The sequence below is a fragment of the Mesoplodon densirostris genome, chromosome 15, assembly GCF_025265405.1.
Source record: "Mesoplodon densirostris isolate mMesDen1 chromosome 15, mMesDen1 primary haplotype, whole genome shotgun sequence".
NCBI classification, from domain to species: Eukaryota; Metazoa; Chordata; class Mammalia; order Artiodactyla; family Ziphiidae; genus Mesoplodon; species Mesoplodon densirostris.
Genome location: NC_082675.1, coordinates 39,136,097 through 39,151,067, shown reverse-complemented (window position 1 = coordinate 39,151,067; position 14,971 = coordinate 39,136,097).

The following is a 14,971-nucleotide window of genomic DNA, read 5'->3' as shown; positions in this document are numbered from 1 at the left end:
CAATCAGAGAGAGAGACAGAGACAGAGACAGAGAGATAATTAGATTTTAAGTTACAAAAATAAAATCAAAACATGGCCCCGTGCAATGCAGACTCTCTCTCTCTCAGAGAGAACCGAATTGGGGTGTTATCTAGAAATGGAACAACTGCGAAAAAGCCAAGATTATACAGGCAGGAAATATACCCATCATGTCACACCAGAGGATTTTTAAGATAAAAATGCTTCATTGAGCCTTATTCCAGGGAAACCCAAGTGTCTCTCCTCACCCCACCCCCCAACACAAGGCTGGATTAGACAGGTAGGCATTTCCTGTTTGGTTAGACAGTGATTTTCCAGGCTCCTTCAATGTGTAAGACCCTCCACAGGGCAAGGGGTGGAGAGGAGGGAACCAGCATATGTCCGGGTGAGACACTCTTTCCGTTGGTGATCTGCATTCCTTCGACCATCCTCTCCTGCTGTCTGCATTTTTTTCTATCATCGCACTTTTTTTTTTTTTTTTTTTTTTTTTTCTTTTTGCGGTATGCGGGCCTCTCACTGCTGTGGCCTCTCCCGTTGCGGAGCACAGGCTCCGGATGCGCAGGCCCAGCGGCCATGGCTCACGGGCCCAGCCGCTCCGCGGCATATGGGATCCTCCCAGACCGGGGCACGAACCCGTATCCCCTGCATCGGCAGGCGGACTCTCAACCACTGCGCCACCAGGGAGGCCCTCTATCATCGCACTTTGATTAAAGTAATCCACTGGCAGTCCAATCTCTCGTTTATTTCCCAAAGTTTGTGCTAATTTGTAGGTCACCCCGAAGCCTCTATTAATAACCAGCACTGGAATTTCACATCATAGGTGACAACGTCTCTACAGGATCCTCTAGTAACCTTATGAATAAAGCATCCTCATCCTCACCATTTTACCTGCAGGAAGACCAAGGGTCAAAGAGGTTACATGGATGACTGAAGATCACTGGTAAATTTGGCACAAAGTTCCCATTCTAAATCTCCCTTCTCTCCACTAAAGTATTTTTTTTCTGCTTCTTTGGGGAGCATTTAATTCTCTCGCTCACGCTGGGGTGATCCGGGTAGAGAAAGAAGCCGCGTCTCACAAAGCTCGTCTTGTTACCATCTATTGGCTTCCAAGAACATCTCTAACACCAGGACTAACAACTTAAGGCGTCTGAAAACTTTATCTCTGCTTTCGTGCATCCATTCTCTCCCTTGCTAACGTGGAGGATTGTGTCAGCTCCGCTTGCTAATCTCTAATACTCAAGCTGCCCCGGGGGTGGACCCTGCAGAGGCGATCCCTTGCCTCTCCCTACACAATGATGAATTGTCCCAGAGGTGTGATGGACCAATTTCAGGAACCAAAAGAACAAAAACCCAGGGAACTCAGTAATCCTGCAACAACAACAAAAAAAGCGAACTCCAAGTATTATCAAGGGTCAGGCCCAAGCATGGAGACACTCCAGACTCTTTCTGTGCGTTGGAATTCCCACTGAGACCTTCAGCCGTCCTCGCTGGGTTTTCAGTCTGTAATGTCTTACAGATTTCAGGGCTGGTCTCTGACAACTCTGACATATCTGAACTAAGGCTAACCTCAGCTAGTTACTTGAAAGCCTGATAAGTTATACTGTACCTGTCAAAGCCTCTCTCCACCGACATTCTCTCTCCTTCTCCATTGGAGCAACCAAAAAAAAAAAAGAAGAAGAAGAAGAAGAAAATGTATCCTCTTCATTTGACTGGCATAACCTCCTCTGCATATTACTATTGCTGTTCTATTATTCCAAACCCTAAGTCATAAAAGAAAATATAGACCACTTAGTTGAGGGGAAAACATATCAACTCAATTTCTTTTAACTTTATAAGCATTGTTGGCGGCTCTTGGAACATAAATTCCAGATTTGAGCTGGGTAGGAGAGAGAGGAAGCAAAGTCCACGTTGTCAAGAAATGAGACGTATCAATTGGCCCCTCCAAAAATTCAACAGGTTCTCTCTAATATTCCCCACAGTGGAAGTCATTCCTCTGTACCCACGAGAGGTAACTGCAAATGCTTGCCCAAGTCCCTAACACCACAATTTTGGTTGTGACCTTGGGGCCCCTGAGTCAGTCTCCAGAGAGGAACCCAGAGGAAATCACAGGGAATCTTTCTGAGAAGGCCCTGGAAGAAAGGAAGGACCCACTTCTCCATGACTCTGTCCCCAGTCCTGATTAGTGAAGAGGTTTTACTTTAGATTATGGAACATTTAGGAAATTAAAGATTTACCCAGATCCCGTCTGGGTTTACAACAGTAAAGACTAGACTCCCCTGGTGGCACAGTGGTTAAGAATCTGCCTGCCAATGCAGGAGACACTGGTTCGAGCCCTGGTCCAGGAAGATACCACGCGCCACAGCTACTGAGCCTGTGCTCCAGAGCCCACGAGCCACAACTACTGAAGCTCGGGTGCCTAGAGCCCATGGTCTGCAACAAAGAGTAGCCCCCGTTCGCCATAACCATAGAAAGCCCACGTGCAGCAATGAAGACCCAACATGGCAAAAAAGCAAACAACAACAAAACAATAAACAACAGTAACGACTTTTGGAAAAGCAATACATTATGAAGAACATGAAATCGTAAGCAATTTCTATCCTTTGCTAACTCTTTGCTGTTATAAGACCTTGCAAAGATACTTTTCATCTTTCTGTCAGAATACCTATAAAAAAGAGCAAAGGCTGCAGCTTCCACTCAAGAGTACTGAAACAGGAAGCAATTTTAAAGCATAGTCATAATTTAAGGATTGCATAAATATCAGATCACAAAGGATACTGCAAATGATTTACTTCTCAGCAAATAAAATTACCCCGGTTAGACAAATACAACTTCAAAAGGAAGCTTGTCAAGAGGGCTTTCAGGCTAGGTCAGCACAAGTATATTGATGTGTCAGGGACATGGGGCTGCAGGACACATTTCTGCCCTCTAGAAGCTTCAACTCAAGATACCTCACTTTTGGGGAATTCCCTAGCAGTCCAGTGGTTAGGACACCACGCTTCTACTGCAGGGCGAATGGGTTTAATCCCTGGTCAGGGGGCTTCCCTGGTGGTGCAGTGGTTAAGAATCCGCCTGCCAATGCAGGGGACACGGGTTTGAGCCCTGGTCCAGGAAGATCCCACATGCCTCGGATGCGCCACAACTACTGAGCCCACGAGCCACAACTACTGAAGCCCGCGCACCTAGAGCCCGTGCTCCACAACAGGAGAAGCCACCACAATGAGAAGCCCACGCACCGCAACAAATAGTAGCCCCCACTCGCCGCAACTGGGGAGAGCCTGTGTGCAGCAACGAAGACACAACACAGCCAGAAAGAAAAAAAAAAAAAATCCCTGGTCAGGGAGCTAAGTTTCCGCAAGCCATGGGGCCAAAAAAAAAAAAAAAAAAAAAAAAATACCTCACTTCCATAATGGTATTTTTTTTTTAGCATCTTTATTGGAGGATAATTGCTTTACAATGGTGTGTTAGTTTCTGATGTATAACAAAGTGAATCAGCCATACATATACATACATCCCCATATCTCCTCCCTCCTGCATCTCCCTCCTACCCTCCCTATCTTACCCCTCTAGGTGGTCACAAAGCATAATAGTATTTTATGTGTATGAATATATTCTCATTTTAAAAATTTAAACAAAGAAGTTTTTTTAAAACACCCCGCTCCCATACCTATTTTTCTACCGGTCTCTCCTGTCTTCCCAAATGTAATTCCTCTTTAGCTGTTTGCTGTGTGTCCTGATGGGCCGTGTTCAGGGCATTTGCGTGTATATGTGCATATACTATCAGACTTTTAAATATACAATTTCTTACTCAAGGATTAAGGTGTTTGACCTGAGGCACTTAAAATATTAATGTGAATCTCCAGATTAAAATTTAATCTCTGCAGATAGTTTGTGCCATTTACACAGCAGAAGCTAACTAATTACAAAAGAAATCAGTTCTGTAGTTAACTCTCAATTATCTGGGGACTCGTTTTCCAGTCTAGAACTCCTGAGCCCTCTCTGCTTTTCCAGCTCTACTTGGGTCCCGTGTTTTGGCTATTTTACCTCTCATTTGCACCTCACCCAGAAAGTCAAGTGGTTAGATTGAAAAGACTCCGAGTATAATCGTTGTTACTTGTTACCCTTTTCATCAGTGCATTCAAAAACAGAGAATTTGGAAATTATTTTTTTCTCTGATTGCCTAAAATAAGGGTTTGAGTTTATCTGCAAATTCTACCTACTCACACCCCACGGCACCCTTCCTCTGCCGCCTCAACCACAGACAATCAAGGTTTGGCTTTGGTTGAGGTTTATAGGGGAACATAGCTATATTTCCCTCTCTACACTGGTCTGCTAGTGTCCAGCTGGCTGATGTTCAGGGCAAGGTGCCAGGCCTATATTTTGGGGAAGGATCATCCAGAGAGATAGGGGCGGATGTGATTTGGCGGCTATGTGAGATCTGGCATGTGATTTTACGTGCTGTGGTGTTGTGTTTCTGAAATTCAGTACATGCACTTAGAAGGCTGTTCATCATCATCACAGAATATCCAGGCAGCATCCACTTGGCACTAGAGGCATTCAGAATGTCTTTTTAAAATAACATTTTAGTGAGAGGCCTGGGAAATGCACAATGGCATGGCACTGCATGGTACCAACCCCACTATGCTGATGTTGGCATTTCATGGGAAATTAGGATATTTTCCTGTTTCTGACGATCAGCAAGAATTCTGGAAAGACACAGGCTACATTTTATCATTGTTTTCATTTATTCAACGAAAGCAATGGCAAGCACATATTTTGAAATAAAACAATATTTCTTGAGTTAATAAAAATGAAGAAAACAAGAAAATAATATTAGAACTTTGTCTTCACTCTGCTTTTCTTGCTCTCTTATACAATTCACAAATAAGGAAGAAGAAAGTTTATTAACTGCTCTTCTGAGCAAAGCTGTCTTGCCGTCGCTTACAAGTCTTTCCAGAAATACTTTTCACTCCAGGTTGGGATTTCAGATTTGTGGTGATAGATTCTGGCAGCAGGTTTGGGGAAGACATATCTCTACCATACAGTGAACCCCAAGCACTGCATTTAGGTGAGTATGCTATTATTTTGCTGTCATCAGAACAGATGCCCATGTATCACTCGAGAGAATAATGGGGTCCCAAATATTTTTTAAAGGATCCAACTAAAACACCTGGGGTCAGTTTTGCAGGAAGAAGTCAGCAAACACAGAGCAAGTGTGGTCCCTTCTCCCTTAAAATCATCATGTACCTGGCAAAGTTCAAGATGTAGTGATGAAGTGTACGGTTCACCTTCTGATTTTCCACAAGTTTGGTTAAGAAAAGCAATGCCGTCCCATGGGGAGACTGCTCTCCTGAGGACTGAATGTCCTCCTGTGTCAAAAGAAGGGGGCAGGCCAATGACCTTGAAGACCCCCTTGGAGCAAGAATTCACAGCCTGCCAGCACGGTTTTCCCTACTTGGCCTTTTTCCCAGCAATAAAGTTATTAGAAAATTAGGAGGGGAGAAGCGCAAGTAAAATGACAGGTCAGCGTATTTTTGAGGGGTTCGTTTACTTTACCCGATGTCTTGCCCTTATGCAGAGCCCAGCTGAGTTCAGAGGAGCTGCCTTGGGGAAACAGACCCAAGTTTGACATCACAATGTCATGTTAGAAAAAAAAAAACGACAAAGTCACTCCAGGTGTGGGTTTGTAGCATTTTAACCCACTGGGAACTCTATCTTCCTTCTTCCTTATCAATACCTAAGTTACTAAGAAAACAATTTATTAGACTAAAAATCATAAATAATAATAGGTATCTCTCACACTGCTGTGCAGATTAAATGAGATAATAATGAATGGTAAACCCTTAACACAGTGATTGGTAGTAGTAAACAATCCATAATTGTTAGTTAGCTATTGTTGCATTGGTGACAACTCACTTTTGATAATCCCCTTTAATTTATGAAGCAATTTCATATTATTGCACTTAATCCAATCTTTCAGCACATATTTAATGAGTGCCCACCACAATGTGACAGACTCTGCTCTGAGACTACAATAGTGACCAAGATTGGCAGAGGCCATACACTCCCAGAACGCATGTTCCAATTGGGGGAGAAAAACAGTAAACAAGAAAATATGGTACGGTGAGGGGATCAGGGTAGGTAAGGATGAGGATTTGTTACTATATGTGGATTCGTCGGGAAAGGCCTCTCTACTAAGGAGACATTTGAGCAGATGCCTGAAGGAAGTGAAGGGTGGGCCCCGTGGATGTGCATGGGAAGGGCATTCCAGGTGGAGGGAACAGCAAATGCAAAGGCCCTGGGGTAGAAAGGTGCTTGGCATGTTCAAGAAAGACAAAGGAGGCCCATGTGCTGCAGCCAGGCAAGGGGGTGGGGGTAGTGAGAGGCTGGGGAGGGAGGATGCTGTGGGGCTGGACCATGGAAGGATTCTGTTTTCTACTATGAGTGAGATGCAAAGCCTTTGGGGGGTCCTAAGCACAGGAGACACTTGATCTGATTTACACATCAAAGAGGTCACTCTGGCTGTATGAGAGGAATAGACTGAAGTGGGGCAGGAGCAAACCCAGACAACGAAGGACGCCATCCTCAGAATCCGGACAAGAAAGGGTGGCTTGGTCCAGGTTAGCAGTGGAGGCCGGGAGAAGAGGTCAGATTCTAGATCAGCCTTCAAGGCAGAGCCGACAGGATTTGCTGATGAGTTGGGGTTAAGGAAAGAGAAAAAGAGAAACCAAGGATGACAGAGGCCACACTTTAGGGTCTGACAGTGGGAGGGTAGAGTTGCCATTTACCGAGATGGGAAGACATTTACTCAAAACTCCTCTGTCAGGCAGATATCACGAATGTGACCATTTCACAGATGAGGACGCTGAGACACAGAGAGTTTAAACCTGATTAGCTCCAGATAAAGGGATCCTCACCACATTAAGACATAGATAAGGACTCAGCAAATGGCAGGGCCTCAGAAGATCAGACCTTAAATTAAATTAGCAAAGTAAAAGTTTTTTAAATTAAGTTTCTTAAAAAGCAGGCAATGCTATTCAATTTCTGAAGGTTACTCACTGCTGTTAGTTGCCCACCGCCTTCTGGGAGGAAAGGTAACTTCCCGAAAGTTGGCACTTCCTGGTCTCCTGGCAGGGCCACTCTTCCATTGTGGAAAAGGAATCGATGGAGCTTCTTCCTAAAAACACCAGACCCATTCCTGGACTCCTGTACCAGCCAGGCTGCCAAAGCCCTGGCGCTGGGATCAAGGAGAAAGCTCAGCAACTCTGGCGCTCTGGTCGGGTGGATGTGGGGATGCAGGAGTCTGTCTGCAGGAGGAAACCCCCAGGCTCGTGATTTGGGAGACAGAAAAGAGAAGCTGTACAGAGAACAAACTCATCCACTCAGCTCCTACAGTCATGTGGAATCCTCACAGCCCCCAGTGCCATGAATTATGTTCAAGCTCCCCCCGCCACCCCATCTCCACGGGAGGAAAGCAGGGCCGGAGGCACCTCCACGCAGCCTCCCAGGACAGACCCGGGACGAGGGAGGGTCGGGCGTGCCCAGACGCAGCATGACCACTGCGTGGGGGGACACTGAATTTGATCCAGCTTCAAGTGCCCCCTGCCCAAACTCCCCACCTCACAAAGAAAGAAATCTGGGGTCAGGGGGCATCAGTAACTAGGTTCGGACTGCCATCTTGCCCCAAATCAAACCTCTAACCAGTTTACTGGAGAACAGTTGCTTCCAATCTGAGCTGTGGAGTATATAAGGGCCCATTAGCAAGGATGGGGGAATCCCGTTAGAATTTCTGCAGGAGATAACTCCACCTTCTCCACCCGGTGAGGGAGTCTCTAGTCTCCTTGGAGGAAGCTGCCAAGAGGTTTGGTCCTCAGAGAGAAGACAGAACTGCATCAATCAAATGAGTATGTATCCAGTGCTGACGTGCCCAGCACTGTGATATGCCAGCGAGAAACCCTGGTTCCTGTCACCAATTTGTTTATAATCTGGCTCAACAGAGATGGACTCACATAAAATGCTTTGTAAGCAATGCACTAAGGTTTACCCGAAGGCTAGTCCAGAATGGGTCCTTAACAAATAGTTGCTGTGGGAATTGCTTATTAAAACTTGTAGGAGTTCAGATAGAGGAGAGATCCGAGGGCCTTGGAGTTCCTGGGAAGCTCTGGAGCTCAGGGTCAGGATGTGGGAGGTGTGCTGGATCCAAGTTTCGGGCCAAGAGAGAAGTGTGAGCAAAGCTTTTACACCACGAGTCCTGGGGAAAGTAGGCGATGCAAGACGGCTGCATATCTTGGGTCTCCGTTGCACACTCACTTCTGTTGTGCTGTGGGTGTCTCCTGATCTTTCTTACTGATACAATGACCCCCAGTCTTCCCCAAATTATATTTTATTCAAAGCAGAGACTGCAATATTAGGGGGTATTGGAAAATCCTGTGACCTGCCTGCCTACCACTAGAGAGGTCCTGTCACTGATGCAGAAGCTGTCCTTGTCAGCAGCGGGCTGTGGTCACTCTTCACCATCTGCTGGCACACTCTCTTCCAGCTGTGGTAAGGCTGGGCGTGAGTTAGCTCCACAAGGACGTCTACAGGGGCATTTAAATCTCCTAATCCTGAAGAAGCTTGAGCTGCAGGCCCCACCAGACAGGCTCTTCCAAGCCCTGGGAAGGGTCTGGGAGTGTGTTCATACGGTCATGTTGTTTGTAAAATAGGCAAAAGTAATATATTTTAAGTGCAATCAGTTAATACCACTTAGTATTTCCACTCCCACTTTTCTTTTGCTTCTCTGTGTCAGGTAGCGATGGGGTAGCCCCGCATTTTTGAGATGAGGCAGATGTGGATACATTAAGGATGCACTTAGTTTAGTTGGATACATCCTGGTGGCTTGCAGTTACTTCTCTGTATATTTAAGTTATTGCTGAGCCATCCTGGTATGGACAAGGCTTCTAGGACCACTCCCATCACTCTCCCCACTTGGTGGTGTGATGGGAAAAGACAGGACCAAAAGGAGTATCTCAGTATGCTTGTGTCCTATGGCAGCTGGTACCTGAAATACATGGGTGGTGGAGGAGAAAAGAGGTTTGAAATGAACGCAGCCAGAAGCTAGCCTGTGAAAAATTCTTCCAATCATCAGACATGTAAATGGTAAACCAAAGATTTGGTTCTCATTGACACCTAGTCAATGGTCTGCTCTCCTGTCAAGATACTGAGGGGGTGAAGGTCAGAGGTCCCTTCAGTACCAGAACGATCCTCCTGGCCCAGTGCTAAGCCACGGGGTGGTTAATGGCAGTAACGGGTCTTCAATTCACTAAGAGGATTTTACTGACCCCTTGTGGGAGAGAGAAGTTGGTGCACGAATGAAGGGATACTTATTTTTCTACGATCCTTCAGGGAAAAATTCAAGGAGCAGAAAGGTGAGGTATGTTATTAACTGCCGGGGTTCTCCCCATTCAACTTGAAACTCTCATTTACAATTATTTCTCACATCAGCTTTTTTCCTGACACACTTCAGAGCTCTCATCAAAGGCAGGAGGTGTGTGACGTCAGGTTGTGATGCCTTTGCTTGTTTAAAAAAATAAAAAAGGAAGGAAGGAAGGGAGGCAAGGAAGATAAGAAAAAGAAAACCAATTTTGTATCCTAGCACAGCTACTGACTAAATGAAAGACTGTGAACAATTCATTTAATCTATCTGAGTCTCGCCATCCTCACAGGTAAAATGAAACTCATTGTCAGCGACATGCATGTTAGGGGCTTGGTGTTTATGTTGCTATCATTAAACATAAGGATGTCATTTTACTCATCATCTTGATGCTCATTGGACAGTTACTTCACACTCCTGTATAGAACATCTTTATTTTTAATTAATTAATTTATTTATATATTTATTTTTGGCTGTGTTGGGTCTTTATTGCTGTGTGCTGGTTTTCTCTAGTTGCAGTGAGCAGGGGCTACTCTTCATTGCGGTGTGCGGGCTTCTCATTGCGGTGGCTTCTCTTGTTGCGGAGCACAGGCTCTAGGCACACGGGCTTCAGTAGTTGTGGCATGTGGGCTTCAGTAGTTGTGGCACATGGGTTTTAGTAGTTGTGGCACGTGGGCTCAGTAGTTGTGGCTCGTGGGCTCTAGAGCACAGGCTCAGTAGTTGTGGCCCACGGGCTTAGTTGCTCTGTGGCATGTGGGATCTTCTCAGACCAGAAGCTCGAACCCATGTCCCCTGCACTGGCAGGCAGATTCTTAGCCACCGTGCCACCAGGGAAGTCCCCTAGAACATCTTTTAAAAAGAGAAAAAATCTAGAAGTTTCTCAATGATCAATTTCCTCATTTGGGACCAGGTCTGCCAGAGCCTCTGACAATACACACAGATAGAAAACATTTCTTGTCCAGGAAGCTTGGTTTCCCTTGTGCGAGCAGAATTCCAGAGGAGGGGGCACAGAGAAACCACCCCCCGTCCCCAGCAGGGCCAGCAGGACCGTCCTGGGCTCTGGTGTGTGTCTTTGTTTATCTTCCCATAGGAAATGCCTAAGGTCCCACTCAGAAGTAAATACTCTTTGCTGAGACCGGAAGGAGACAATTCTTATTTTCCCAACCTGCAGTTTGAGGTTCCTTATGTTTTGGACTAAGAAGCCCTCAGCATTCCCAGGAGGTAATGAGATGGGGAGAAGGGGGTGCAGGACATAAGCGGGTGTGCTCTTCCCCGCAGAAGGTACGAGGAGCTGAACAATGTCTCCTCACTCTTGCCCTTTCTTCCCAGAGCAGGGGAGAGAGGACTGGAGGATAACAGACACTGGATTAAACTGGAGAGACTGGGTTAGAGGAAACCAGCCTGCCCGGCTTAGAATAACTTGGCCAGAGCCCTGGAATGACGCCCACAACTTTCCAGGCCACCTGGCTTCCCACTCACCAAGCCAGGTCAGCCCAGAAGATGACTTTCTAGGCCACTCTCCCAAGGTCCCTCAGCTCTGGAATGATAACCTCTCCTGCTTTTCCTTTCTTTGTCTCCCTCTACAGAGCAACTTTTTAAAAAGTTATTCTAGGGACTTCCCTGGTGGCGCAGTGGTTAAGAATCCACCTCCTGATGCAGGGGACACAGATTCGACCCCTGGTCCAGGAAGATCCCACATGCCGCGGAGCAACTAAGCCCGTGGGCCACAACTGCTGAGCCTGTGCTCTAGAGCCCACGTGCCACAACTACTGAGCCCACGTGCCACAACTACTGAAGCCTGTGCACCCTAGAGCCCATGCTCCACAACAAGAGAAGCCACCACAATGAGAAGCCCGCGCACCGCAATGAAGAGTAGCCCCGGCTCGCCACAACTAGAGAAAGCCCGTGTTCAGCAATGAAGACCCAATGCAGCAAAAAAACAAATAAATTTATTTTTAAAAATAAAATAAAATAAATTTTAAGTTATTTATATAGTAAGGTATTAAAAGTCATAGTTATTAAAATGTGAGAGGTTAGGTGGAGACCACACTCATAGTATGCATATTTGTGTTTTAAAAACGAAGGTGGGGGGCTTCCCTGGTGGCACAGTGGTTGAGAGTCCACCCGCCAATGCAGGGGACGTGGATTCGTGCCCCGGTCTGGGAAGATCCCACATGCCGCGGAGCGGCTGGGCCCGTGATCCATGGCCGCCGAGCCTGCGCGTCCGGAGCCTGTGCTCTGCAACGGGAGAGGCCACAATAGTGAGAGGCCCGCGTACCGCAAAAAAAAAAAAAAAAAAAAAAAAAAAAGAAGGGGGTACCAATATATATGTGTGTGTATTTTCTAGTATTAAAATAAAAACAGTGGAGGATAAATAAACCATAATATTATTTATAGGGGAATGGAGGATGGGACAGGGATGGAAGCTAGATTTCTTTGAATATATCTTGCTTTGTGGAACTGACTTTGGAAAAATGTACATATTTTACATAATTTAAAATGAAATTAAATAAATTAATGAATAAGGCAATTCCTCATATCCAAAAGTGAAAGTAAACTTGTGTACCCAGTTGGTAGCATAACTACACAGAGAAAGCTACTACAAGGTCTTCAACGTTTAAAAACGTTGAAAACGTACTTTAACGTTAAAAAAAAACTGCAAACATTTTTTTAACTGTTTTCAGAAATCATATTGTTGGTGATAACACTGTGATGGTGCAATAAAGCAAATACACTTATTAAATGGTTGAAGCAAGATGTAGATATAAAATCGATAAGGCTAAATAAACAGCCAGTGGTCCTGAATTTGAAGTAGATGGTTGGTTTTGTTTATTTTGGTCCCGCCGCACAGCTTGTGGGATCTTAGTTCCCTGACCAGGAATCAAACCTGGGCCACAGCTGTTAAAGCATGAAAGCACTGAGTCCTAACCAATGGACTGCCATGGAATTCCCTCATCATGAATGTTTTTTTTTAATCATAAATTGGGATTTTGTCAAATGCTTTTTATCAATCTATTGATATGGTCATATAATTTTTTCTTCTTTAGCAATATTGATGTGATGGATTATGTTATTTTTCAAATGTTGTATCAGGCTTGCATAACTGGAATAAATCCTACTTGGTCATGGTGTATAGTTTTTATACATTGTTGGGTCCTACTTGCTAATGTTCTGTTGAAGATGTTCACATCTATGTTCATGAGAGATATTAGCTTATGGTTTTTCTTTCTTGTAATGGCTTTTTCTGGTTTTTGTATTAGGGTAATGTTGGCTGCTTCTATCTTCTGAAACAGATTGTAGAGAATTGGTATAATTTCTCCCCTGAACATTTTAATTCACCAATGAATCCATCTGGGCCTACTACTTTCTGTTTTGAAAGGTTATTAGTTATTGATTTGATTTCTTTAATTTATATGAAACTATTCATACTATCTATTTCTCCTTGTTTTCTAGTTTTGGTAGACTGTGAGTTTTGGTAGACTGCTTTTCAAGGATTCGGTCCATTTTATCTAAGTTATCAAGTTTGTGGGCATAGTGTTGTTAATTATCCTTTTAATGTCCATGGGATCTGTAATGATGGCAGCTTTTTCATTTGTGATATTAGTCATTTGTGTCTTCTCTTTGTCTTAGATAACCTGGCTAGAATTTTATCAATTTTATTATCTTTTCAAAGAAGCAGCTTTGGTTTCCTTGATTTTCTGTATTGATTTTCTGTTTTCAGTATCACTGATTTCTGCTCTAATTTTGTTAATTTTCTCCTGGTTAAGTTGGATTTAATTTTTTCTTCTTTTTCTAGTTTCCTAAGATGGAACCTTAATCATTTTAGATCTTCTTTTCTAATGTATACATTCAACGCTATAAAAAATTTCCCTGAGAGAGCTGCTTTCACTGCATCCCACAAATTTTGATAAGTTGTGTTTTTGTTTTCATTTAGTTCAAAATATCTTTTAATTTCTTGAGACTTCTTTAAGCCATGTTATTTGGAAGTGTGTTGTTTAATCTCCAAGAACTGTGGGATTTTCCAGCTATCACTGATTTCTTAATTCTATGGTGTTCTGTAAGAATACTGTGTATGATTTCTCTTCTTTTGTGTTTCACTTATTCCTTCTCTCTGAAAATCTTCAACACTTCTCACAAGGCCAATCTACTGGCAACAATTTTCCTCCATTTTTATTTCTCTGAAAAAGTCTTTGTTTCTCCTTCACTTTGAAGGATAATTTCACTGGATACAGAATTCTGGGTTGATGGGTTTTTTTCTTTCAACACTTTATTCTGTTCCGCTTGAGTGGTGTCTAAAGAGAAGTCTAATGTAATATATTTGCTCCTTTATAGGTAAGGTTTCCCCTTCCTACTCCAGGCTGCTTTCAAGATTTTCTATCTTTGATTTCCTGCAGTTTGGATATTATATGGCTGTATGTCTATTTTTGGTATTTATCCCACTTGGTGAGTTTCCTGCATCTGTGGTTTGGTGACCATCATTAATTTGGAGGAATTCTCAGTCATCATTGCTTCAAATATTTCTTCTGTTCCTTTCTCTCTTCTCCTGGAATTCTCACTAAACATGTTATACCTTTTGAAATTTTCCCACAGTTCTTGGATAGTCTGTTCCATTTTTTCATTCTCTTTTGCTTTCTGAATTTCAGTTTTGGAAGTTTCTATTGACCTCTCTTTAAACTCATTATTCTTTCCTCAGCCATGTCCAAGCTACTGATAAGCCCATTAAAGGCATTCATTTGTCACAGTGGTTTGTGTTTTGTTTTTTTTTTTGTCATTGTTGGTGTTTTTGTTTTATCTCTAGCATTTTTATTATTTTTTTAAGCATTTACTTTTGATCCTTTTTTAGAGTTTGCATCTCCCTGCTTACATTACTTATCTTTTTGGACGCTATTTACTTTTTCCATTAGAGCCCTTGTCTAGGAGTTAGGCTGTGTTTACTGTTTGCTGTGGCTGTACCAGAGGCTAAAATTTCTGGCGTCCTTGCTTTGGTCTCCATTATTGTCTTTGGGTTTCCCTGGAGACTTATTAAATAAGGTCTGAAATGTGCTGCTCTTTCCATTGTAGTCCTGCTATTATACAGGAGCCCTCTTGATGCGTTGGGGGGTGGGTAGAATGCATTTGACAGTCCTATGATTAGGTCTCAATCTTTCAGTGAGCCTCTGCCCCAAGGTGTCATCTCCACAAGAGATTCTCAGCATTTTCCCCCCCGTTTAGGTGAGCCAGGAAGGTTACAGTGGGCTGGAGTTGGTTATCCGCCTTTCCCCAAGTAGAAGCCCGGAGTGGACTGGAGTTGGGTATTTTGTCAGTTAGGCTTTGGCAAATAGTTTCACTTAAGGGCAGGCCTTTTTAAGCCTAGCAGAATGTTCTGGATGTAGGGTTACTTCCTCCCTCCCCCTACCAAAAGCACAAGAGGCTTTTTCTCTGATCCTCATTGGGAAAATCTCATAGGCCTCCTGGCTGTAAAATTCACAAAAGTATGGGGACCATCCTGGAATTTTAATTCTTAAGTTTGTCCACACTGAGCCTCCAGCAATTCAACAATTAGAG